This window comes from Lutra lutra, chromosome 5 (genome assembly GCF_902655055.1).
Source record: "Lutra lutra chromosome 5, mLutLut1.2, whole genome shotgun sequence".
In the NCBI taxonomy this organism is placed as follows: Eukaryota; Metazoa; Chordata; class Mammalia; order Carnivora; family Mustelidae; genus Lutra; species Lutra lutra.
In genome coordinates this window covers 76,842,641-76,868,876 of record NC_062282.1, presented here as the reverse complement: position 1 = coordinate 76,868,876, position 26,236 = coordinate 76,842,641, and the positions used below count along the sequence as shown (strand labels likewise).

The 26,236-nt window shown below is 41.4% G+C and overlaps 1 protein-coding gene and 1 pseudogene across 6 annotated transcripts in view; one reads left to right on the top strand and one right to left on the bottom strand.

The window, feature by feature from the left end:
• Positions 1-26,236, top strand: part of KLHL3 (kelch like family member 3) — a 302,089-nt gene that overhangs the window by 60,138 nt on the left and 215,715 nt on the right. For 2 of the 6 annotated variants that reach the window (XM_047729686.1, XM_047729685.1), the window contains exon 2: positions 4,104-4,268. The exons of 3 other annotated variants lie outside the window; for them this stretch is intronic. The gene's annotated coding sequence lies outside the window, so the exon portion shown is untranslated. Of the gene's footprint in view, positions 1-2,221; positions 2,285-4,103; positions 4,269-10,460; positions 10,516-26,236 lie in introns of all 6 variants that reach the window. One more of the 6 variants, XM_047729683.1, reaches the window with a different exon arrangement.
• LOC125100174 (glyceraldehyde-3-phosphate dehydrogenase-like) lies at positions 110-1,058 on the bottom strand (annotated as a pseudogene).

The window sequence follows — 26,236 nt, the reverse complement described above, 5'->3', positions numbered from 1 at the left end:
CAGTATATTTTATTGATGGTACATGACAAGGTAGGGTACTTCAAACCCCTCCCCTTCTTCAGGATATCTGGAATAGAAACTGGGTAGATGTTGGGAGATTCTCGATGTGTTAAGGAACAGACTGGAGCAAGAACTCCCCAGAAGCTGAGGGCCTCTCTCTTCTTCCTATTCTCACTGAGTCTGGTGGTCTGGGGGCTCTTACTCCTTGGAGACCATGTGGACCATAAGATCTACCGCCTGGTTGCTGTTGCTGTTCATTGTCATACCAGGAAATGAGCTTCACAGAGTAATCATTGAGAGTAATGCCAGCTCCAGCATCAAAAGTGGAAGAATGGATGTCACTGTTAAAGTTGCAGGAGACAACCTGGTCCTCTGTGTAGCCCAAGGTGCCCTTAAGGGGGGCACTCCAATCCTTGCTTCACCACCTTCTTGATGTCATTGCATCCGGCAGCTTCATCTAGGTGGCTGGTCAGATCCATGATAACAAGGTTAGGGTGGGACACAGAATGCCATACCAGTGAACTTCCCAGTTCAGAGATGACCTTTGCTCCAGGCTTAGCAGCACCAGTAGAAGAAGGAATGATGTTCCGGGCAGCTCCTCAGACATCATACAGCTTCCCAGAGGGACAATCTATGGTCTTCTGGGTGACTTTTATAGCTTGGACTGTGGTTATGAGTTCCTCCATGGTGCCAGAGTTTTCCTGAATGACCTTGGCCAGAGGGGCCAAGCAGTTGGTGAGGCAGGAGGCATTGCTGATAATCTTGAGGGAGTTGTCTTACTTCTCATGGTTCATGCCCATCACAGACATGGAGGCACCAGCAGAAGGGGCAAAAATGATAACCCTCCTAGCCCCATCCTTCAAGTGAGACCCCTTCAAGAAGACCCCAGTGGACTCCACAACATACTTGGGATGAGTATCACCCCATTTGATGTTGGTGGGATCTCGCTCCTGGAAGATCAGGATGGGCTTTCCATTGATGACAAGTTTCCTGTTCTCAGCCTTGACTGTGCCATTGAATTTTATGTGGATGGAATCATCCTGGAACATGTAGACCATGCAGCTGATGACAGTGAATGGGCCATTGATGGTGACAGTACCCACTTTGCCAGAGTTAAAACTAGCCCTGGTGCCCAGTACAGTCAAATACCTTTACTCCAACCTCCATCACTGTGTCTCAGGTATGTGGCTGGCACTGCACCAGAAGACGTGGCTGTCTATTGAACAAAGAGGAGCAGAGAGCCTCTCTTATCCACTCTTAAAGTGATTCCTTTCACTTCCCCACTGAATACTCCCAAAGTGTCCCTGGCTACCCAAGGAAGTCCTGTACCCATTTCCTGAGCTTCCACCTGGGTTCCAGGATCCTTTCATTTACCCACGCATCCATCCCCAGCCTCCTGTAATGAAATTTTGACCCGTTTTGGTCTAGTCAGTTCATATTAGAGGTTAATCCTTGATAATCATTCCTTGTGAGTTCCAATAATTTCATGTACAACATTTTTTTAAAAAAGATTTTATTTATTTTCTTGAGAGAGAGAGAGAGCATGAGAGGAGAGAGGGTCAGAGGGTGAAGCAGACTCCCTGCTGAGCAGGGAGCCTGATGCGGGACTCAATCCCGGGACTCCAGGATCATGACCTGAGCTGAAAGCAGTTGCTCAACCAACTGAGCCACCCAGGTGCCCCGTTTTTCATGTACAACATTAATAAGTTAGCATTCACGTTCAAAAGGCCATCCAAAGGTATACTGTAATTGCTATTTGGTGACTTAAGGTTCAGCTTAAATAGAAATTTTTGTTCAACAGTAATTTCATGTTCTGAGTCATATACTATGTTAGGTGCTAGGGCAGAATGAGTAAGACCTAGCTTCTGTCCTCTGGAGTCTCTCAGACCTGAAAGACAGACTTACAAACAAACAGAAATTGGTGTCACATAAATACAGTAAAGGAGATGTGAACAAAAGTTCTGAGCACTCACTGGGAAACAGCTGACATAACCTGTGGCACTCAAGAAAAGAGACTTTTGTGATGGTTCTAAAGGAGAAACGGGTAAAACAGCTTGAGAAGGTGAAGGTAATGTCTGGCAAAGGAAATATAAAAAGCACAGAGATAATGAATATCAATGGCTGTTTATTAAGTCTTTACTGTATGTCAGGCACAAAGCCAGGTGCTTTGCATACATTTATATCACTTGACTCTCACAAAAATCTTTTATTTTTTTTAAAGATTCATTTATTTGAGAGAGGTGAGGCAGAGGCAAGTGGACATAATTTTCAAGAGGACTCCCTGGTGAGTGTGGAGCTGGACGCCAGGCTTGATCCCAGGACCCAAGGGATCATGATGTGACCTTGGCCAAAACCAAGAGTCAGACAACTAACTGACTGAGCCACCCAGGCACCTCTCACACACTTAATATTTACATGCACTTGTAATTATGTTCTTTCCTTATTTCTTTCTTTTCACCACTAGGCAACAAAGTCTTAATCAAAGGGTTTTATTGTCCTTTTTATGAAAATGTCCTTTTCATTTAGTGAATGTGGTCTACTCACTTAGTGAATGAAGGAGTGAAACTAAAAGAATACTTATGGTGGCGGGAAGTTGTGGCACTGAGCTTTGCAATTCTATATCAAAGAAGTTAAGGTTGCCTTGGAGAAACTGGAAAGTCTCAGATTAATTTGAGGCTACACCTATATGCCAATTGAATCCTACAACCCCAGCTTTGCCCTTCAGGTTTCAGTGAGCATGACACGATTATGGGGTGAGCCAGTTGCACTTCCCTGTAAAACTTAAAAGAAAATTGGAACTGAGCCACCATTATTATGATCTCTAATGCAGGAACAGAACAACACTTCAAGTAGTTTTTGTGGATTTCTGGGTGTTGTGGCTCCCTTGACTGGGATCCATTTGGTGTTCAGCCTTTAGCTATAAATAAATCTTGAGCCCCCATGGCTGGTCTGGGCTGGGGAGCCAAGGAAGGCAGAGCAGCTGGAGGGGCCTAGAGATGTTAGCCAAGAATGTGCTAACTAGGAAGGAAGGTAGGAATCCAGGCTTATTTGGATACCTTTTTCTTTTTCTTTCTTTCTTTCTTCTTCTTTTTTTTTTAAGATTTTATTTATTTATTTGACAGACAGAGACACAAGTAGGCAGAGAGGCAGGCAGAGAGAGAGGAAGGGAAGCAGGCTCCCCGCTTCGCAGAGAGCCCCATGTGGGGCTCGATCCCAGGACCCTGAGACCATGACCTGAGCCGAAGCCAGAGGCTTTAACCCACTGAGCCACCCAGGCACTCCTGGATACCTTTTTCTATGGACATGCAACCCAATTATGGTCTTTGGCCAGTTTTGTCTGTGAAAGAAATTGAGCTTTCCTCTTCGTAAGCCTCCTCTCATTTCCTAATCCTAGAGAGAGCATACCTAAACCTGCTTCATCTCCACCCTGCACAATGGATTCAACAAATTACCTGATTTAGAGTCAGGAGATGTGGGTGCCAATTCTGACTACCTGTTAGTGACTGTGTGACTGTAGGCAAGTGATGTAATTTCTTCTGTCGTAAAATGGAGCTTTACCTCCTTCCCACCACACAGTTGTTGAGAGAATGAAATGAGATAATAGGGTTGAAAGTGTTTTGTGAGTTATCAAGCTCTGTGTAATTGTAGCGGAGGAGGAGGATGTGCTTTCCTGAGGGGCATTTAGACTGGGGGACCCAGATTAAGTAAACCCTTCTTTCTCAACTGCCCAGTGTGCCACAAGGTGGCAGCAGGATCTTGTCTTTGCTCCTGTCTTTAGCCTGGGGAAAAAAATGGGAAAGGGATTTGGATGCTGCTTTGCTCTGCTCTGCAAAGGTGAACAGGATTTATTCCTTTACCACTGCCTACATTTCTCACTCCACCGAATACTTCAACTCCACATAAAATAATTTCTCAAAGGACTCACGTTCTTAAATCCGAATCCCAGGGCACTTCCCTTACTGTGGAAGTTAATCCAACCCTGGCAGGTCTTGTTTAATGGTTGCAAATCTGTTCTGAGCTTTGGGCTTTAGTACAACTCTTGCCCTCCCGGGATTTCACTGTTATAGACTCCAAGCTCACTTTTGTTGTCTTCCTTGAATCAGAGCTCTAGTGGCCCTGGAAAACCAGCTAATCCAACTTCTCATCACAGAAGAGGAAACTGAGGCACAGGGAAGGGAAATAATCTGTTCATGATTAAACAATTAGTTCATTCAAGAGTTTGGACTTTAATCCAGCTTTCTTCCTGTGGATTCAGCCCCTCTGCAAATGTGAGTATTTTCCAGGTGTTTTAAAAGGTTTTTGAAGCATGTTTGTTTCTCCCACTGGTGAGAGTTTTGAGGGCTCTCTAAGGCAGAGGGAAACAGGAGACCTCTCTAGCACCCACTCCAAAAATAAATTAGTCAATCAGCTAATTAGCTAATTGGATGATTAATTAATTATTTGACAGAGATAGTGAGAGAGGGAACAGAAGTGGAGAGGGGGAGAGGGAGAAGCAGATTCCCCGCTGAGCGGGGAGCCCAATGTGGGCTGGGACCCTGGGATCATGACCTAAGCCAAAGGACGTTCAATGACTGAGCCATCCAGGCACCGCTCCAAAAATCTTTTGAAGCAGCTTTGCCAAAAGTACGTCACTGGGAATCGCCAAGTATCTGAAAGGTAGGCATTAGAAACTCTGAGGGATGCAGCAGATAATGTGTCAGGAGAGGGAAAGAATCCACTTAAAGGACAGGTTTCATTATATGGGTTTTTGCATGAGGGTTGTCTTCCCAATTATATTCTCAGAGGCAATGTTCAAATGAGACCATTCTCAGTTTGCCATAGCTGAAGGCAAAAGAAGGCGGGAATGAGGGAAGCCAGCCTTAAACATTTGCTCTCTTGTGCAGGGCATTCTCTGTACAAGTAAATCCATATAAAGGGAGCAGAGTGGTAAAGTAAGAGCTTGTGACTTGAGGGTCTGACAGATAGTGGTTCAAAGCCTGGCCGAGTTACTTACTTTTATAGGTAATTATTGTAAGCCTCAGTTTTCTTATCTATAAAATGGGCATAATGATATCTACCTTATTAGCTATATAACTTTGGACAGGTTATTTAACCATTGCGTGCCTTAATTACATTGTCTGTAAAATGAGGATAATAGTAAAATGAGATGTCCCTTTTCACAAGTTGTATAAGGATTCATATTATTACCTAGAATCATGCATAGTAAGCAATTGGAAAGTATTAGCTGTTGTTATTATTATTACCACCATACAGAGTTGTTGTGAGTCTTAAATGGGACAGTGTATGTAAAGCTTTTTTTTTTTTAAAGATTTTATTTATCTATTTGACAGAGAGAGAGATCATAAGTAGGTGGAGAGGCAGGCAGAGAGAGAGAGGAGGAAGCAGGCTCCCCGCTGAGCAGAAAGCCCAATGTGGGGCTCAATGTGGGGCTCGATATGGGGCTCGATGTGGGGCTCGATGTGGGGCTCGATCCCAGGACCCTGGGATCATGACCTGAGCCGAAGGAAGAGGCTTTAACCCACTGAGCCACCCAGGCACCCCAGGCTTTTTTTTTTTTTTTTTTTAAATATTTGTTTATTTGACAGAGAGCTAGAAAGAGAGCACAAGTAAGCAGAGCGGCAGGGAGAGGGGGAGAAAGATAAGCAGGCTCTCTGCTGAGCAGGGAGCCCGATGCGGGGCTCGATCCTAGGACCCTGGAATCATGACCGGAGCTGAAGGCAGCCGCTCAACCAACTGAGCCACCCGGGCGCCCACGCCCCAAGCTTTTCAAGAGAATAAGCACTCATTAAGATGGTATTTATTTTTATTTATATGTAATAACCACAATGATGTAGATAGTATTCACAGTAAATGAACCTGCTTACTTATAATCTAAGTAAAAGAATATTTTTTTGTTATTTGTGTATTCTTACTCTGTTATTTGAGGATAATTCTTGGCTTTTTGAATTAGGATTCATCTTCTTCTTATTAATCTAAAGACAACAAGAGTGATTAGCATTTTTGAGCCCTCACTTTGTGCCAGACCCAGTGCTCTATGTACATTGTCTCAGGAGGATTCCGTAACTTGTTTATGTCTACAGAGCAAACAAGTGATAGGACTGGGATTTGAACCCAGGCAGTCCTATTCCAGAGTGTGCTTTCTTGACTATTTCTTTCTTTCTTTCTTTTTTTTTTTAAATTTCTTTTCAGCCTAACAGTATTCATTGTTTTTGCACCACACCCAGTGCTCCATGCAATATGTGTCCTCCTTAATACCCACCACCTGGCTATCTCTTACTTATCTGTCTGCCTTAAAAAATGTTCAAATAGAAGGGGATTCCATTTCTTTTTTTTTTTTTTTTAAGATTTTATTTATTTATTTGACAGAGAGAAATCACAAGTAGGCAGAGAGGCAGGCAGAGAGAGAGGAGGAAGCAGGCTCCCCGCTGAGCAAAAAGCCCGATGCGGGGCTTGAACCCAAGACCTGGGATCATGACCTGAGCCGAAGGCAGCGGCTTAACCCACTGAGCCACCCAGGCGCCCTGGGGATTCCATTTCTTACCAGTAGAATTCCAATACCCTAGAGCCAAAAGATACTGAAGAATTAACCACTGATTTATAAAATATCAGGCACAGTAAAAATGTTTCTAACCTTTGACCTGACATATTCACTTTTAGGAATCTGTCATAAAGAAATAATCCAAAATACAATCAAAGTTTTATCACAATGTCATTTTATCACAGTGCATTTATAATATGGAAAACTTTGAGGCAATCTAAACATCTAACTACAGAAATGATTAGTAAAAATATTGTATATCTACTTGATGAATTATTATGTAGTTTTTAGTAATTGTGAATGCTGATGCTATTTGGAATTAATTAATTAATTTTTGGTGAAAAGACATTTCGGCTATTTTTCTCTAGGGCCTTCCTTTCTTTTCTTTTTCAAAATTTTAGGGGGTAATCCAAAGTGGGAATTGAACTCATAACTCCGAGATCAAGAGTCGCATGCTTTACTGAGCCAGCCACCGCCCCCAGAGCCTTCCTTTCTAACAGCATGGTTTTTCTTGGTCAACTAATGTATACAACTTTCTTGTGTGAATCTTCTTGATGAACTTGCAAGGAAGTTTTCCAACACTCAAAGGCCCTCAAATGCATGATTCTAGCTTCTGAAGTAGGTGACATGGGCTACCACTTTATGTGAGATCACTGGTTCTGGTCTGGTCTGGTTCTGGTTCTGGTCACATTTGGGTTCCGTGTTGTGGAGGTAGGCTCACTGAAGGCCATTGACCATGGCCAGTCCCTTCCTCTTGGTATACAAAGGTAAAAGGGTCAGAGTAGGTTGCCTGGTCCAGGCTGACGGAGAAAGTGGAGAGCTAGTATTCACTTTGGTGGGCAGCCTCGGGCCATAAATCCTTGACTCCCCCCCCACACCATCTGCAAGTGTGGGTGGGACACAGAGACACTCCTCTTCTCCTCCTTTCCTGTTGACAGTGACTGTCAGCTGGGATTTAGCTAAGGCCAAAACACTTTGATGTGGCTTCTCCTTGTGTCTTGAGCTTCCTCACAACTGGGTGGTTGGAATTCAAGGACAAATGTCCTGTACTCTTAGACGAGTGGGGACACTTTCCCTGGTGCTGTTCTGAAGGTGTCTGATGAAGCCACCTGAAGCCCTTCAGGATAAATCTGGAAGGCTTTGGGAAAGCTGAAAATGATCTGTCCCCTTTCTCTGCTCTGCAAGATTTTCCTGAAGACTTTCCTGAGTGTGAACTGCATAGGATGCTATTGTTCTCAGCTGCCCTTACATCAGGAGAGAGTCTTGTTTAGGGCCCTGTCTCATTTCATCAGACAAGATCTGCACAGTGTAGGAGCATAGTTGTCATTCTGTTGATTGGGAAATTGAGCCAGAAAGGGGCTGTCATATATTCCATGAAGGTCCAACCATGCACTCCATGCCTGTGTATGGTTAGAAAAGAACCTAGATGTCCATCAACAGATAAATGGATAAAGAAGATGTGGTGTACACACACACACACACACACACACACACACACACACACAATGGAATAGTATGCAGCCATCAAAAAACGAAATCTTGCCATTTGCAACAACATGGATGGAACTAGAGGGTATTATGCTGAGCGAAATAAGTCAATCAGGGAAAGACAATTAGCATATGATCTCTCTGATATAAAGAATTTGAGAAGCAGGATAGGGGGTCATGGGGGACAGGGAGGGAAAAAATGAAACAAGATGGGATCGGGAGGGAGACACACAGTAAGAGACTCTTAATCTTAGGAAACAAACTGAGGGTTGCTTGGGGGTGGGGGAAGAGATATGGTGGCTGGGTGATGGACATTGGGGAGGGTATGTGCTATGGTGAGTGCTGTGAATTGTGTTAAGACTGATGATTCATAGACCTGTACCCCTGAAGCAAATAATACATTATATGTTAATAAAAAAGAAAAGAAAAGCAGCAGAGAGCTTTCTCTTAGAGTTGTTATGTTGATTATCCAAGATAATACACTTAAATCACACAGTGACAGACTTGGTGCAATGATTAACAATGTCAGTTGCAGTAGGTAGGCGGGCTATCCTGTGATGGATGTGAGCCAGTAAGATGCCCATGTGATCCTGTTTGGAAATTTGTGAGAAAACAGATGCTGTATGTGAACTCACGAGAAGATGAATAAATAATACATATTTTCTTGTTTTCTTCTTGGTTACTAATCTTCACTTTCTTCACTCTGGCAAGATTCATAGGACAAAGGGATTCTCAATCCTGTTTTTATATCCATCTATCTATCTTTTTAATTATTTACTTGAGAGAGAGAGAGAGAGAGGCAGAGGGTGAGGGAGAAGCAACTCCCTACTGAACAGAGAGCCCAGCTCCGGGCTTCATCCCAGGACCCTGAGATCATGACCTGAGTGAAGGCAGCCATTTAATCGACTGAGCCACCCAGGTGCCCCTCATTCCTGTTATATATAATGATTTGAGGAATTTGGGTAAATTCTTAAGGTTGATTTTTATGTAGCTGATAGAAAGTCAGTAAACTTACCTTTACTCATCAAGTAGATATGGCCCTGTGCTGGTCACTCAGTGAGAGTTGAGATATAAAGGCCTGAGTGTATGGGTGAGGTGCTCCCAGTTTTGTTGGGGACAGGCTGGCAGCCTGGAAGCACCGTACTGTGCATAGAAATGGAGAAGGGGTGGGTGGGCATCAGGAATAGATGTCTTTGTGTACATGTGCTGAGCAGGCCCAAGGACTGGAGACACAGTGTGAGTCAGGCCTGCCAAGCAAAGGCTCTCTAGGGAAGGTGAGTTTTGGATGAAGGAAATTATGGATCAAAACTGGTTGCTTTCCAGACCAGAGGAAGAGATGATGGGCAAAGGCCCAGAGACTGCAGTGACCATATGTTGTGGAAAAAATAAATGACTGTCTCAACTGGAGTAGAAGGGCCACCTTGGGAAGGGCGAGTAGTGAGCTTTGCTTTGTTTTTTTAAAAGTACAAGATCTTTAAAACCCATAGTGTAGATCATTAAAAACACCTAGTTGTTGGTCATCTTCTTCTGGCTTTCTGACCCAGATTCGAGGATAGCAAATTTTATTTTTAGTTATCTTTTTCTTGACCATTTTTAGGAGTCTGTGACTGTGATGGTGCTGTGCCAAGAAGGTAGGACAAAAAGGAATAGCAGTGTAGAAAGAAGCTTTTTCATTATCTTAGGAAGAAGCTGTAAGGGAATGCTTCTGGTCAATTAATTGGTGGTCCTATGAGCACCAGAGTGGGAGTCACTTGGAACAAACATTCTTGTCAAGGCTTAAGGGCTAAACAGCAAACCTGTCATCCCTAGAATTTTAGAAAATGAAAAATGATAGAATGATACCCAGGTAATGATTGATAATCATTTTCTCTTAGAAAATGAAGAATGATAATCATGAGGTATTGTAAAGCCCTTCATGATCCTCTGTAAAGGCTATGAGCTGACTTGTCTGAATCAAGATACCAGTAACTTCAGATCCTTTGTGTTAGAGACTTCTGGTGTTCACCTATATCTGATTCTCTTCTTCTTCTAGGCACACTACCGGTTTGTATTTTCCATTTCTTGCATTTAGGTGGGCATATAGGAATAATTCTGGCCCGTGAGTTGTGAGCAGAAGTGGTGTGTATGTCACTTTCAGGCCAAGGCATTTAACTGCTGGTATGAGACTCTTCAGCTCCTCCTGCCTTGCCTTAGCAACTGAAACGGTTGTGTATTCTAGATGATATAACTACAAGATGGCAGAGCCTCCATATCTTGGGTCCTTGAGTAATTATGCAGAGCAGACCTCACCCCCCCCCCCCATTCCACCCCCTGCCACTCCCAGGCCCAGCCCTGGGAGACTGGGTATTGCTTATTGCCATAGCAAGTACTAGTCTATCCTGAAAAAATAACCATTCCTGCTCAATTCTCTTATTCTTTTTCTTGCCATTCTTAGGACTTAGAAGATGCGTGTATTCACTCCTTGGGAGTGGGGTGAATGAGTCATACAGGTATGTTTGGGAGGGAGGGGGGAGGAAGAGGGTGGATTTAGCTGGAAGTAGTGATTATAGAATTGCTTCTGGTGTGTGATGAGGGCAGGAGAAGGAGGAAAAAGGGATAAACTGAGAGATCTGTTGTTTGTTCGTTATCATCATGGGTATTATGGTCTGTCTTGGTTGGGGGGATCATGAACCACAAATGCTGTCTGCACAGATTTGCCCATGTTTACCCCTTGACCTACCTGCACAGGCCTTCCCCTGAGAAGGCTTTGAGTGGTGATGGAGCAGAAAGGAAACTGTTCTGGAAAGTTTGGCAGTTAAATCCATGGTTAGCTTTATTTTATTTTATTTTATTTTTAAGATTTTATTTATTTATTTGACAGAGATCACAAGCAGGCAGAGAGGCAGGCAGAGAGGAGGAAGCAGGCTCCCCGATGAGCAGAGAGCCCGATGCGGGGCTCGATCCCAGGACTCTGAGATCATGACCTGAGCCGAAGGCAGCGGCTTAACCCACTGAGCCACCCAGGTGCCCCCATGGTTAGCTTTAAAGGCTGAAGTTTCAAGGGCTCTGAGACTGATAGTTGATAGAATTTCTTTGAAGACTCACTATGTAAGAAGAAGTCAGCTCATGGAGCTTCATTTCATTTGAAGCCTCTTTGTGAATTTGAGAATCCTTAGCCATTAATCACTGTCAGTTCAGTTAGAGAATACATATTGCCTTAATGTAACTTACTCCAAAAATTCTTCTCACCAGCCTTCTCACTTAATTCTGCTACTGACTAGCTTTGTGGTGGATAGCAAGTCCCTTCCCCCCAGAACCTCAGTCCTCTCTGTAAACGGTTCCAGCCCTGACATTCTGAAGTTCAGAGGGGAGAATAAGACTGTTCCCAGTTTGGGGGTTGAAGGTTTTAGGGCGAGAGAGGGAAGAGAGTTAACTCTGATCCATGTTTAACACTTGCAGAGGCTGTTCTTGTTCCCTCCCCCATAAGATGGTGATAGTGCAGTGTGCATGTGAAATTGCTTTAAAGCTTCCTCCCTGGGCTTTCCATGCCTTGAGGTCAGTAACCTGGTTTCATTTGTCTCAGCCTCTCATGTACTTGACGTAGATCTTGCTACAGGGTAGATGCTTAGTAAAGTTTGCTGACTTGAATTGGAGTAAATACTTGGTGTTTCTTTAAAAAAATTTTTTTATAGGGGCACCTGTATGGTGCAGTCGGTTAAACATCTGATCTTGATTTCAGCTTAGGTTGTGATTTTGGGTCTCGAGATCAAGCCCTGCGTTGAACACTGAGATCAGGTCTGCTAAGATTCTCTCTCTCTTTCCCTCTGACCCTCTTCCCTGTGCACTTTCTCAAATAAATAAATAAATCTTAAAAATTTTTTTTCAGCTTTATTGTGGTTTGTCAACATACAATAAAATTGCACATATTAAAGTGTATAATTTTTTAAAGAGTTTATTTATTTATTTGATGATGGAGATCACAAGTTGGCAGAGAGGCAGGCAGAGAGAGGGGGGAAGCAGGCTCCCCGCTGAGCAGGGAGCTGATGTGGGGCTCGATCCCAGGACCCTGGGATCATGACCTGAGCCAAAGGCAGAGGCTTAACCCATTGAGCCTCCCAGGCACCCCTAAAGTGTATAATTTGATAAGTTTTGACATGTGTATGTACTTATGAGGCCATTACCACAATCAAGATAATCAACACATCCATTACTCCCAGAAGTGTTCTCATGTCCCTATGGAATAGCTCTCTTATATCCTCCCTGCCTTGTGTTCAGACAACCACAGATTTGTTTCCTCCCTAGAGATTAATTTGCATTCTCTAGAATTCTACGTAAGTGACATATGCAGTATGTACTTCATTTTCTTTGGAGGGGGAGTGTCTGGCTTTTTTCATTCAGCATAATTATTTGGAGTCATCCATGTTGTAGTATCTATAGCTCATTCTGTTTTATTCCAGACTAGTATCCCATTATATAAATATACCATGGTTTATTTATTTATTTGCCTGTCAGTGGACCTTGAATGCCTCTGGTATTTGGCAATTGTACATAAAGCCGTTAGGAGCATTCATGTACAAGTCTTCGTGTAGATATATGCTTTTATTTCAACCAGGTAAACCCCTAGGAGTAGAGTAACTGGATCAAAAGGTAGGTGTCTTTTTAACTTGTAAGAACGATGTCAAACTGTTTTGTAAAGTGGTTGTGTTCTTTCTGATTCCATCGGCATCTTAGGAGGATTCAGTTCCTTTACATCTTCATCAAATCTTGGTTTGTATTAGTCTTTTCAGCCATTCTGATAAGATGTGTAGTAGTTAGTGTCTTGTGATTTTCATTTAGATTTCCCTAGTGACTAATGATGCCTGAGCATCTTTTCTTGTGCTTATTTGCCATCTGTATGTCTTTTTTGGTGAAATGTCTTTTCAGTTATTTGCCCATTTAAAAAATTGGGTTGTTTTCTTGTTACTGAGTTTTGAGAGTTCTTTATGTATTTTGGACACTAGTCTTTTTTTTTTTTTTTTTTTAAAGATTTTATTTATTTGACAGAGAGGGAGCACAAAGTCGAGGTGGGGCAGAGGCAGAGGGAAGAACAGACTCCCAGATGAGCAGGGAGCCCAATTCGGAGCTTAATCCTAGGACCTGGCATCATGACCTGATTCAAAGGCACATGCTTAACCAACTGAGACACCCAGGCGCTCCTTGGACACAAGTCCTGTATCAGATATATGCTTTAAAAATATTTTGTCTCTGTTTGGCTTGTCTTTTCATTCTCTGATCAGTGTCTTTCAAGAGCAGAAGTTTTACATTTTGATGAGGTCCATTTTTTCAATTTCCTGTTTAAAGGACTATACTTTTGGTGTTGTATCTGAGAAATCTTTGTGTAACCCAAGGTTGCAGTGTTTTTTGCCCTATGTTTTCTTCTATAAGTTTTGTAACTTTATTTTTCTCCTCATTTAATTGCACTTTGCTTTATTGTGCAAAGGAATAAAATAATTGCTTGTTTTCGAGCAAGTCTATTGGTTTTTTCTTTTTTAGTTTTATGACTTTATATATATAGGTTTATGATCCATTTGAATTTTTATTTTGTATGAGGTATGAATGAAAAAAAAAACCTTTTTTTCATATGGATATCCAGTTCAGCTATTTGTTGAAGAGTACTTTATATATGATTTTTCAGATTAAAAAAATCTCTATTAGCCTGGATCTTTCCATTTTATAGGTAAGAAAACAGGCTTGGAGAATTGAGGTGACTTGTGCAAGGCCACATAGCTCATTTGTGTTAGATCCAGGCCTTGAACTCATGTCTTTCAATTCCCAGTCCATTAATTTGTTCACTATATCATCTTTTCATTTTATCCTTTTCAAATACCTTGTTCTTGAATATTATCTTTCTGCCTAGTTTTTAGAAGGAAAAACTGAGGTCTAAAAGAGGACCATCACTTTAGAGACCATATTGTGAGGTCTCTCACTTCTTGGACCTTATCATCTGTTATTCTCCCCTCACTTCCACTGCTTCAGTCTCCCTGCTATTCCTTGAATCCACCAGGCTCACTCCTGCCTCAGGGCCCTTGAACTTACTGTATCTTCTCCCTCGATTCTCTTCTCTCAGTTGTCCTCATATCTTGTTTCTCCTTCAAGTGTTGACTCAGCTGTCACCTCAGGGAAACCCACCTGAACCACACATTTAAAATTTAAAGCCCTTCCTCCAACCATCCACATCCCCCTTCCCCTCAGTATTCTGTAGTCAGGTTGTGAAGCCTGGGGTGACGAGATTTCCTGTGAAAACGATACGAAGGCTGTGGCTGAGTGAAGCTGGAGAGTATTTTTCTGCATGACCGGTGTTGAGGAAGGATACTGAAAGCAATTTGAAATCATCTCATGTTTTTCTCCTATCATCTCTAGGAATTTAGAGTTTTCCATAGATTTTTCAGCCTAACTCTGATCTGTGGGCTGGGCCTTATGCATGTAAATTTATAGAAGAGCAATCTCTTCAGGGCTTGTGTTGGTGTCAGAGATTTTAATATTGTTGCTATTTGTTTAGTTCCTTCTTGAGCCAGCCACTTTACATACATTATCTTCAATTCTCACAACAGTCCTTCAGGGCAGGGATTACTCTCTCTCTTATGGATATAACTTTAGGGCCACAGATGTTAATGAAGCTTGGCTGCTTTCACACAGCTTGTATCTGGTAGGGCCACAATTCAAGCCCAAGACTGGATGGCTCAAAACCTACGCTTTCCCCACTATGCTTGGATAATGTGTTTATCTTTCCCGCCCATGTCTCCCCACCTACAATCAATCTTGTGAGGTTAACTACTGAAACAGGGGGCTACAGAGGAAATGCTATTCCAGTGTCATCTCTACATCTTTTTCAGAAAGGAGGACGGTGGGAATCCCTTTCTATAGATGGCAGAACTGAGGCATAGAGGGGTTAACATGCTTAGGGCTGCAAAATAAGCCCATGGAAGAATTGAGATCAAAGTCCCAGGACTCCTAGCTTCCAGGGACATTGTTTTATAATCCATGTCCCACCATGGCAATTTCATTGTTGGTCTTAATGTATGAGCAAGTGGATGCATCTTGTGGCCTCTCAGAGGGATGAGTAAGCGCCTAAGACCTTTGAGCTCTTGCCCTCTGTTGCTCTGTGAAGGAACTGAGGTTCCTCTACACAGTGCTGTAGGTCTAGGTTCTACTGAATTATTGACTTGTAAGATATATCCCAGATTAATTCTTCCAAGCTAGATGGGTGGCATTTTTGTTAGACTCCAAAATTAGATACAATACCTGTTTCTGAGAGCTCCGGGTTGAAGCTCTTCTAGGAGCAACTCTGAAATCTTGGTTTTGTACTTCTTTTCTGAATTTCTGGAAATCAGAGAGGGAGGGGTGTTCTTTAGAAGACAAATGGGTAAGGTGGTTTTGTCTGAAAATTCTCAGGAAGTGTCCCATGGTTAACCAGGCATTATTTAGCTGATGCATGTCTTTTTCTCGGAGCCTGTGATGCTACTGCTGAGGTTCTTCATTCGTCTGGGATGCCTGAGAACGTGCTTATTCTGCATAGTAAGATGAGTGGGTGTGATTTAGACACACATTCCCCTGAAAGATTTGCACATAAACAAAATGGCGGGGCCTCATGGTACAGCAGACAGAGCTGTGAGTCAGTGCCAGTCAGGGATGCTGGGCTTCAGCTACAGATTCGCAAATTTCCCAATTTGTATAGTGTTTGTCAGTGATCATGTACCTCCTGGGTTTCCTAGGGGAGCTAGGGAACTAGATTCTGATGAAAAGGCATAGTCCCACTCTGCCTTTTTCTAAACACATCACAATGTTGTAATTGTCCGGCGACTTACAGTCCCCCCTCAAACAGTGCATTCCTCAAGAGCAAGGATTTAGTCTGACTGTTCTCTTCATCACCAGCGTCTAGCAGGGAACTTGGCCGTACTTAGTAAATGATGATTGAATGATGAATGAAGGAGGATGGGATTTTAGATTAGATCAATGAAGATTTACCACAGTGTAACTTCAGGCAACTTGCTTAACTAACACTTTCCTCACTTGTAAACTGAAGTAACATTATCTACCCACAAGAATGTTTTTAGGATTATGTGAGTTAATGAGTAGAGAGACAAGATGAGTGACAGATAACACAGCTTAGAACATAAAATTATGAAACTGTTGAGGGCATAACCAGCCTCATCTCTCCCTGGCTAAATCCTAATCATCTTTTAGATCTCAGTTTAAAAATTATTTTCTTTTCTGGCCCTGCCCATTTTATTTTATTTTATTTCTTTTCAGTGTTCCAGCATTCATTGTCTATGCACCACACCCAGTGCTCCATATAATACGTGCCCTCCACAATACCCACCACCAGGCTCACCCAACACCACACCTCCCTTCCCTCCAAAACCCTCAGTTAGTTTCTCAGAATCTCACAGTCTCTTTTTCTTTTTTCTTTTTTAAAGATTTTATTTATTTATTTATTTGACAGACAGAGATCACAAGTAGGCAGAGAGGCAGGCAGAGAGAGAGAGAGAGAGGAGGAAGCAGGCTCCCTGCGGAGCAGAGAGCCCAATGTGGGGCTCGATCCCAGGACCCTGGGATCATGACCTGAGCCAAAGGCAGAGGCTTTAACCCATTGAGCCACCCAGGTGCCCCTCACAGACTCTTTTTCTGGCTTTTTGTTTTTATTAAGGAAATTTGATTTCTTTTTTTGGTCAAAAGTTTAATATATTTTATTTTTTTCAGACTCATTGCTTGCAGTTTGAGACAAATACAGTTTGTTTTTTTCTGCCAACTATAACTTTCTTTTTTTAATGTTATGTTAGACACCATAAAATACATCATTAATTTTTGGTATAGTGTTCCATGAGTCATTGTTTGCCTGTAACACCCAGTGCTCCTAGCAGTACGTGCCCTCCTTAATACCCATCATGGGGCTCACCCATCCCCCATCTCCCTCCCCACTAAAAACCCTCAGTTTGATTCCTGGAGTCCATAGTCTCTCATGGTTCATCTTCCCCTCTGAATTGCCCCCCTTCATTTTTCCTTTCCCTCTCCTGATGTCCTCCATGCTGTTCCTTATGTTCCACAAGTAAGTGAAATCATATGGTAATTGCCTTTCTCTGCTCGACTTATTTCACTCAGCATAAACTCCTGTAGTCCCATCCATGTTGATGCAAAAGTTGGATATTCATCCTTTCTGATGGCTAATATTTCATTTTAATTACGGACCACATCTTCTTTACCATTTGTCTGTTGAAGGGCATCTCAGCTCTTTCCATGGTTTGGCTATTATGCACATTGCTGCTGTGAACACTGGGGTTCGTGTGCCTCTTCTTTTCACTACATCTGTATCTTTGGGGTAAATACCTAGTAGTGCAATTGCTGGGTCATAGTGTAGCTCTATTTTTAACTTTTTGAGGAACCTCTACACTGTTTTCCAAAGTGGCTCTACCAGCTTGCATTCCCACAAACAATGTAAGAGTGTTCTCCTTTCTCCACAACCTCTCCAACATTTGTTGCTTCTTGCCTTGTCAATTTTTGCCATTCTAACTGATGTAAAGTTGTATCTTATACCAGTTAAAAATTATTTCTTCCAAGAATATTCCTTTTTCTTCCTTCTGTCTGCATTCTCTGCAAGTGACATTAGTTTCTTCTTCTAAATGCCTTCATAATATTCTATTTTTTTCTGTTACAGTACTTGCCATAATTTACTTTCTAAAAAAGTATGGCCTCAGTATTACTCAACCATTGAAAAGAAAGAAATCTTGCCATTTGCAATGATGTGGATATAACAAGAGGGTATTATGCTAAGCAAAATAAATCAGAGAAAGGTAAATATCATATGATTTCACTTATATGTGGAATTTAAGAAGAAAAACAGATGAACATAGGGCAAGGGAAGGAAAAATAAAATAAGATGAAAAGAGGGGGGCAAACCACAAGGAATCTTAACTATAGGAAACAGGGTTGCTGGAGGGGAGGTGAGTGGGAGGATGGGGCAACTGGGTGATGGGCATTAAGAAGGGCATGTGATGTAATGTGCACTGGATGTCATATGCAACTGAAAAATCACTAAATTCTTCCACTGAAAATAATAATATACTCTATGTTAACTAACTTGAATTTAAATAAGACATTTTTTAAAAAGTATCATCTCTGATAGATTGCCACGAAGTGGGGGAATTATGTCAGTCTTGATCACTATTATATTTACTGACATAGTGGATGCTTGTTAAATATTTATTGAATAAGTAATGCATTTTGTAGATGAGGAACCTGGCTTAGGAAGAATAAATGATGTGTATAAACATTGAGCTACACCCTCGTCACTTGACTTCTTGTACCACAGCTGCCTCATGGTCAGGAACTTTGGATTCTTAGGTTTTTTTTGTTTGTTTTGTGTTTTTGTTTTCTGTTTGTTTGTTTTACTCTTTTTCTCTCCAGTTTGAAAAATTGCTAAAATAATACATGTTTCTTGTAGAATATTTAGAAAATATGGATGAGCTAATAAGCAAAAAGAATGGGAGAGGAAGAGAGGTTAGAAGGCAAGATGAGACAAGGAAAAAGAAGTAGAGATAATCACCCCAAAGTCCTGTCACCTGGGCATAAATACTATTAACATTTTGGAATCTTTCAGACATTTTTCTAGGTGCTGTGCAGAAATGTGCATGTGCTTGTGCATGTGTGCGCGCACACATACAGGTTTGTCTTTGTTTTTAAATTGAGAAACTTCACAGGAAGTAGGAAGGTATAAAACTTGAAATACCAGCAGATGGCTCTCTTGTAACAGTGTCTGGGAGTCAAAGACTCCTGCTGTAGAAAACCAGAAGGCATCTTCTGGGATCCCAGGAATGAGAAGACTGCCTCCAAATGAATAACTCGTAACTTTTGTTTTCAGGTTCTATGTCCCCTTAATGGAGAAGAAGAATTTGACTCACTGAAAAAGACAAAGTTCTGTCCTGCCTTGGTCTTTTATACTTTTAATTTTTAATTTAATTTTTCTTCTTTATCTTTTCTTATTTTCTTTATCTTCAATTAGTCACCATACAGTACATCATTAGTTTTTGATATAGTGTTCAATGATTCATTAGCGGTATATAACATCCGGTGTTCATCACAACACGTGCCCTCCTTAATACCCATTACCTAGGTACTTTATTCCCCAAACCCCCTCCATCTGAAACCCTCAGTTTGTTTCCCAGAATCCAGAGTCTGTCATGGTTTGGCTCCCTCTCTGATTTCTTCCCATTCAGTTTTCCCTTTGTTCCCCTATTGTCCTCCGTGCTTTTTCCTGTGTTCCACATATGAGTGAAACCATATGATAATTGTCTTTCTCTGCTTGACTTATTTCACTTATCATCATCTCCTCCAGTTCCATCCATGTCGATGCAAATGGTGGGTATTCATCCTTTGTGATGGCTGAGTAATATTCTGTTGTATATATATACCCCATCTTCTTTATCCATTCATCTGTTGAAGGGCATCTTGGCTCTTCCACAGTTTGGCTATTGTGGACATTGCTCCTATGAACATTGGGGTGCATGTGGCCCTTCTTTTCACTACATCTTTATCTTTGGGGTAAATACCTAGTAGTGCAATTCCTGGGTCATAAGGAAGCTCTACTTTTAACTTTTTGAGGAACCTCCATACTGTTTTCCAAAGTGGCTGTACCAGTTTGCATTCCCACTGTCAGTGTAAGAGGGTTCTTCTTTCTCCACATCCTTGCCAACATTTGTTGTTTCCTGCCTAGTTAATATTTGCCATTCTAACTGGTGTAAGGTGGTATCTCAGTGTGGTTTTGATTTGATTTTCCTGATGGCTAATGATGTTGAACATTTTTTCATGTGTCTGATAGCCATTTGTATATCTTCATTGGAGAAGTGTTTGTTCATGTTTGCTGCCCATTTTTTGACTTGATTATTTGTTTTTTGTGTGTTGAGTTTGAGAAGTTCTTTATTGATCTTGGATACCAGTCTTTTATCTGTAATGTCATTTGCAAATATCTTCTTCCATTCCATGGGTTGCCTCTTGGTTTTGTTGACTGTTTCCTTTGTTGTGCAGAAGGTTTTTATCTTTTTTTAAAATTTTTAAATTTTTTTATAAACATATAGTATTAGCCCCAGGGGTGCAGGTCTGTTAATTGCCAGGCTTACACACTCCACAGCACTCACCATAGCACATACCCTCCCCAGTGTCCATAACCCCACCACCCTCTCCCTACACCCCTCCTCCCACCCCCCTCAGTTTGTTTTGTGACATTAAGAGTCTCTTTTGGGGGGCACCTGGGTGGCTCAGTGGGTTAAGCCACTGCCTTCGGCTCAGGTCATGATCTCAGGGTCCTGGGATCGAGTCCCACATTGGGCTCTCTGCTCAGCAGGGAGCAGGGGGCCTGCTTCCCTCTCTCTCTCTCTCTGCCTGCCTCTCTGCCTACTTGTGATCTCTGTCTGTCAAATAAATAAAATCTAAAAAAAAAAAAGAGTCTCTTTTGGTTTGTCTCCCTCCCGATCCCATCTTGTTTCATTTATTCTTTTCCTAGCCCCCTAACGTACCCCCCGCCCCATTGCATCTCCACTTCCTCATATCAGGGAGATCATATGATAGTTGTCTTTCTCCGACTGACTTATTTAACTAAGCATAATACCCTCTAGTTCCATCCATGTTGTCGCAAATGGCAAGATTTCATTTCTTTTGATGGCTGCATAGTATTCCATTGTATGTATGTATGTATGTGTGTGTGTATGTGTATTTCTTGATTGGATTATTTGTTCTTTGGGTGTTGAGTTTGCTAAGCTCTTTATAGGTTTTGGATACTAGCCCTTTATCTGATATGTCATTTGCAAATATCTTCTCCCATTCTGTTAGTTGTCTTTTGGTTTTGTTAACTGTTTCCTTTGCTGTGCAAAAGTTTTGATCTTGATGAATGAAGTTCCAATGGTTCATTTTTGTCCTTGCTTCCCTTGCCTTTGGTGATGTTTCTAGGAAGAAGTTGCTGCGGCTGAGGTCGAAGAGGTTGCTGCCTGTGTTCTCCTCAAGGATTTTGATGGATTCCTATCTCACATTGAGGTCCTTCATCCATTTTGAGTCTAGAAGGTTTTTATCTTGATGAAGTCCCAGAAGTTCATTTTTGCTTTTGTTTCCCTTGCTTTTGGAGCATGTCTTGAAAGAAGTTGTTGTGGCTGACTGAGGTCCAGTAACTGAGGTTACTGCCTGTGTTCTCCTCTAGTATTTTGATGGATTCCTGTCTCACATTGAGGTCTTTCGTCCATTTTGAGTTTATATTTGTGTATGGTGTAAGAGAATGGTCTAGTTTCATTCTTGTGTATGTAGCTGTCCAATTTTCCCAGCACCATTTATTGAAGACACTCTTTTTTCCATTGGAAAAATTTTTTTCCTGATTTGTCAAAGATTAGTTGACCATAGAGTTGAGGGTCCATTTCTGGAGACTCTACGGTCTGTTTTTGTGCCAATACCATGCTGCCTTAGTGAACATGAAGCTCTGTAATATAGCTTGAAGTCAAGCAATGTGATGCCCCCAGCTTTGTTTTTTCTTGTTCAACATTGTCTTCGTGATTCAGGGTCTTTTCTGGTTCCGTACAAATTTTAGGATTGCTTGTTGCAGCTCTGTGAAAAATGCTGCCTTGACCTTTTATAGAGATTCTGGATTTTCTTCTGATAGAGTCATAATGGGGACTGTTCTCTAGGAGGCTGATTGCCTTAGAAGACTGGTCTTCGATTTTTTTTTTTAAAGATTTTATTTATTCATTCGACACAGAAAGAGAGATCACAAGTAGGCAGAGAGGCAGGCAGAGAGAGAGGAGGAAGCAGGCTCCCTGCTGTGCAGAGAGTCTGATGCGGGGCTCGATCCCAGGACCCTGAGATCATGACCTGAGCCAAAGGCAGAGGCTTAACCCACTGAGCCACCCAGGTGCCCCTTCGATTTTTTTTTAAAGATTTTATTTATTTATTTGACAGAGATCACAAGCAGGCAGAGAGTCAGGCAGAGAGAGGAGGAAACAGACTTCCTGCTAAGCAGAGAGCCTGATGCGGGGCTCGATCCCAGGACCCTAGGATCATGACCCGAGCTGAAGGCAGAGGCTTTAATTCACTGAGCCATCCAGGCACCCCTGGTCTTCGATTTCTTAAATGTGTTTGTCCACAACCTATCAGCTTAGTTAATTGGAAGTTAGTAGAGCATTTTCTTTCAGTCCTAGGATCTGCCCAGTTAGCCTACTCTTACTGGCATAACTGTTTTTGGCAAACAGCATTTGAGCCATGAGTAAGTACACTCTGCCTTTGAGCCTCCCCTGGAACCACGGTGTGTTTGTATTTGTCCTCTTGCCATTGCATATTTCTGAGCCCTGGCTGTTACAGTTCATATGGAAGTTTGGCATTCTGCTTCATCAAGTACTAAGTCCAGGGAGTACAGGCTCTATATACTATTCAGATCCACATACCACTTCCAAGCAAAGATTTGTTATCTTCAGATTTATTCTTTTTCTACTGTTTGCAAATATTAATTGATTCCCCACTTCGTGCCAGATGCTATAATTGACACTGGAGCTACTATAGTGAATAAAGCCCAGTCCCTGCCTTCAGAGAGCTCATGTTCTGTGGAGCAGGCACACATATAAACAGGCCTTTATGGTTCTACATGGTAGGGATGCATAGGATGCCATGAGAACAGTGACTAGGGGATCCTCACAACCCTAATATTTTACACTGAGTCCTGAAGGACTCAGGATTTTGCAATTCTTTAATATTACCCAATCTCTGTGTAATTAGGATTATGTCTTTCTACTCTAATTGGATAATTAATAAAACGTAAGTTTGAAAACATTCAGGTATTCATTAGGTGAGTAATTACTGCCTAGCTGGTGTTTTAAGAAAGAACTTTAAAAATATACATGTATTAGGGAAGCCTGGGTGACTCAGTTAATTGTCTGCCTTCCGCTCATGTCATGATTCCAGGGTCCTGGGATCAAGTCCCACATCAGGCTCTGGCCTCAGCAGGAGGCCTGCTTCTCTCTCTGCTTCTGCCAGCCGCTCTCCCTGTTTGTGCTTTCCCCCACTCTCTCTGACAAGTGGATAAATAAAATCTTAAAAAAAAAAAAAATCCATGCGTATTAAATGTTTTTTCCTTGCCAAGTCCTATCTTAAATACTGAGGTGGCAGTGGAGTGCTGGTATAGGAGGAATAATGGATGAAATAGGTCAAGGTCTATGAAAGTTCTCAGTCCAGTTAGAAGAACAGATTTAGTTCTATTTTTTTTAAAGATTTTATTTATTTATTTGACAGAGAGCACAAGTAGGAGAAGCAGCAGGCAGAGGGAGAGGGAGAAGCAGGTTTCTTGCTGACCAGAGAGTCCAATGCAGGGTTTGATCCCAGGACCCTGGGATCATGACCTGAGCCGAAGGCAGCTGATTAACGACTGAGCCACCCAGGCACCCCAGAAGAACAGATTTAAAATAGAGAATTGCAGCAAAGTGTCCACAACTAGATGTCAGATGGATGTGTTCTTATCATCAGCACCCCCCATTCTTTTACTTCTCCAGCAGGGGAAACACCATCCCAGCTTCAAGACGGAGTTTGATTTAGACATAGAAATAGGGGAAATAGACCCTCTTGCCTTCCTTGGCCCACTGGAATTATCTGTCTTCTTCATTCTCTGGTTTATTGCATGAGCACATTTATGGCATTGATGACTTCAGGAGGATTATAGGAATTCCTGAGCATCTCAGCCTTGACATATTCCCCTCTTCCCCTCACAGGGAGTCCTTACTCTTCTCTTGCCCAGTATATTCTCACTAGGGTATAGAGATAAATTGAGTGCTCCATTGTTATTAAGTCTGCCTTCAGTCTCTATTCTCCTTTATGCAGCTTTCACCTTAGCCAGAAAGAAAGCCTTCAGAATCAAGGCCCCATATTACCCCTCTGATGTATTCTAAACTCTTTGGTGGTTCAACTAGATTGTAAACTCTTTAAAGCTGTTTCTTATACTTTTTCTATATCTAATGTACTGCCAAGTATATAGTAAGGGCTTTCTATATGTGTGTATATATATGTATGTATGTATATAGTATATATATATATATATAATATGTATATGTGTATTATATGTGTACATATATATATACTCTTCAGCATGGAGTGGGGAGCACCTTTTTGAGTAGAAGCCTTATACATGTTGCTCTGTCACATTATTTATACCTTTTCTAGCATATCATATTTTCCGTTGCTGAGAAGTACACACCATACATCTTTAAACCACGTTGGGGTATTCTTTATTTTGAATTATTTATTTTGTTGATTCTCTCTGTTAGAGATTGTTTGGGTATTATTCTTGGGGGAATCTTTAGAAACAGGCAGAGAGAAAACTTAGGAGACTTGTTGTAAAGATTTGTTAGCATTTTTCCATTCAGCACTGGTGCACTGGACAGACACATTCAGAATAGTTAATATAGTAATTGTTTGAGAGCATAAGTATTTATTCATCTCACTAATAGTCATCTTTTCTGGAAATGATTAAAGGTATGAAACATTACTCTCAGTCCAAAATGATTTGCAGTCAGGAGATATAGGAGTGGATTTTTGGATCATTGACCAAAGGACACTGTGTTTCCAAGGCTGTCTGGCAAACATCATGAGGTTCCAGTCTCAGATTCCTTGAAGGGAGAATACAGAAAAGAAAGCCTTATTTCATTCACCAAGTGGCTCAGCAGTAGACCGGACTGATGGACCAGATCAACAAATAACGCAAAACAGGAAGTTGACTCTCCTGAAATCTTTCCTTGTTTCCTCTCAAAAACAATTTTTACCTCTGTTGGGCCCCTACAACTCTTAGTTTATTCTTCCATCATACTTTCTTTTCTTGTCCATTTTTTTTAACTTCTATTTTTAATTCAATAACATGTTATAATGTGGACATTTTACTTCTTTAAAAATGTATTTTTCTTGAAATACAATTAATATACAGTGTTATATTAGTTTCAGTTGTACAATAATGATTTAACAATTCTATAGATTACTTAGTGCTTATCGTGCTAAGTATACTCTTTTTTCATAGTACAAAGAAACCAGAAATACTTTTTTAAAAAATTATTTTTATTAACATATAATGTATTATTAGTGCCAGGGGTACAGGTCTGTGAATCATCAGGCTTACACACTTCACAGCACTTACCATAGCACATAACCTCCCCAATGTCCATAACCCAGCCATCCTATACCTAGGCCCTCACACCCCAGCAACCCTTAGTTTGTTTTGTAAGATTAAGAGTCTCTTACAGTTTGTCTCCCTCCCGATCCCATCTTGTTTCATTTTTTCCTTCCCTACCCCCCACAACCCCCACCCTGCCTTTCAAATTCCTCATATCAGAGAGATCATATGATAATTATCTTTCTCTGATTGACTTATTTCACTCAGCATAATACCCTCTAGTTCTATCCATATTGTTGCAAATGGCAAGATTTACCAGAAATACTTTTATTGAAGGATGAACCATTTGCTTTCACATAATTGTTAGAATTTTCTTAATTACTTATATATGTATGTTTTAAATTTTATAAATAATAATAAATAATTTTATTTATTTTTTAAATTCCAGTGTAATTAACATATACTATTACATTAGTTTTGAAATGTACAATGTTGTGATTCAAAAATTCTACATATTGGGGCGCCTGGGTGGCTCAGTGGGTTGGGCCGCTGCCTTCGGCTCAGGTCATGATCTCAGGGTCCTGGGATCAAGTCCCGCATCGGGCTCTCTGCTCAGCAGGGAGCCTGCTTCCCTCTCTCTCTCTCTCTGCCTGCCTCTCTGTCTACTTGTGATCTCTCTCTGTCAAATAAACAAATAAAATCTTTTAAAAAAATTCTACATATTACTTAGTACTTATTAAGATAAGTGTACTCTTTTTTTTTTTTTTAAAGATTTTATTTATTTATTTGACAGACAGAGATCACAAGTAGGCAGAGAGGCAGGCAGAGAGAGGAGGAGGAAGCAGGCTCCCCGCTGAGTAGAGAGCCCAACTCGGGGCTCAATCCCATGACCCTGGGATCATGACCTGAGCCGAAGGCAGAGGCTTTAACCCACTGAGCCACCCAGGTGCCCCAAGATAAGTGTACTCTTAATAACCCTTATTTATTTCACTCATCCTCCACTCACCTCACCTCTGGCAACCAATAATTTGTTCTCTGTATGTAAGAGTCTAGGGTGTTTTTTTTTTTTTTTTTTTTTT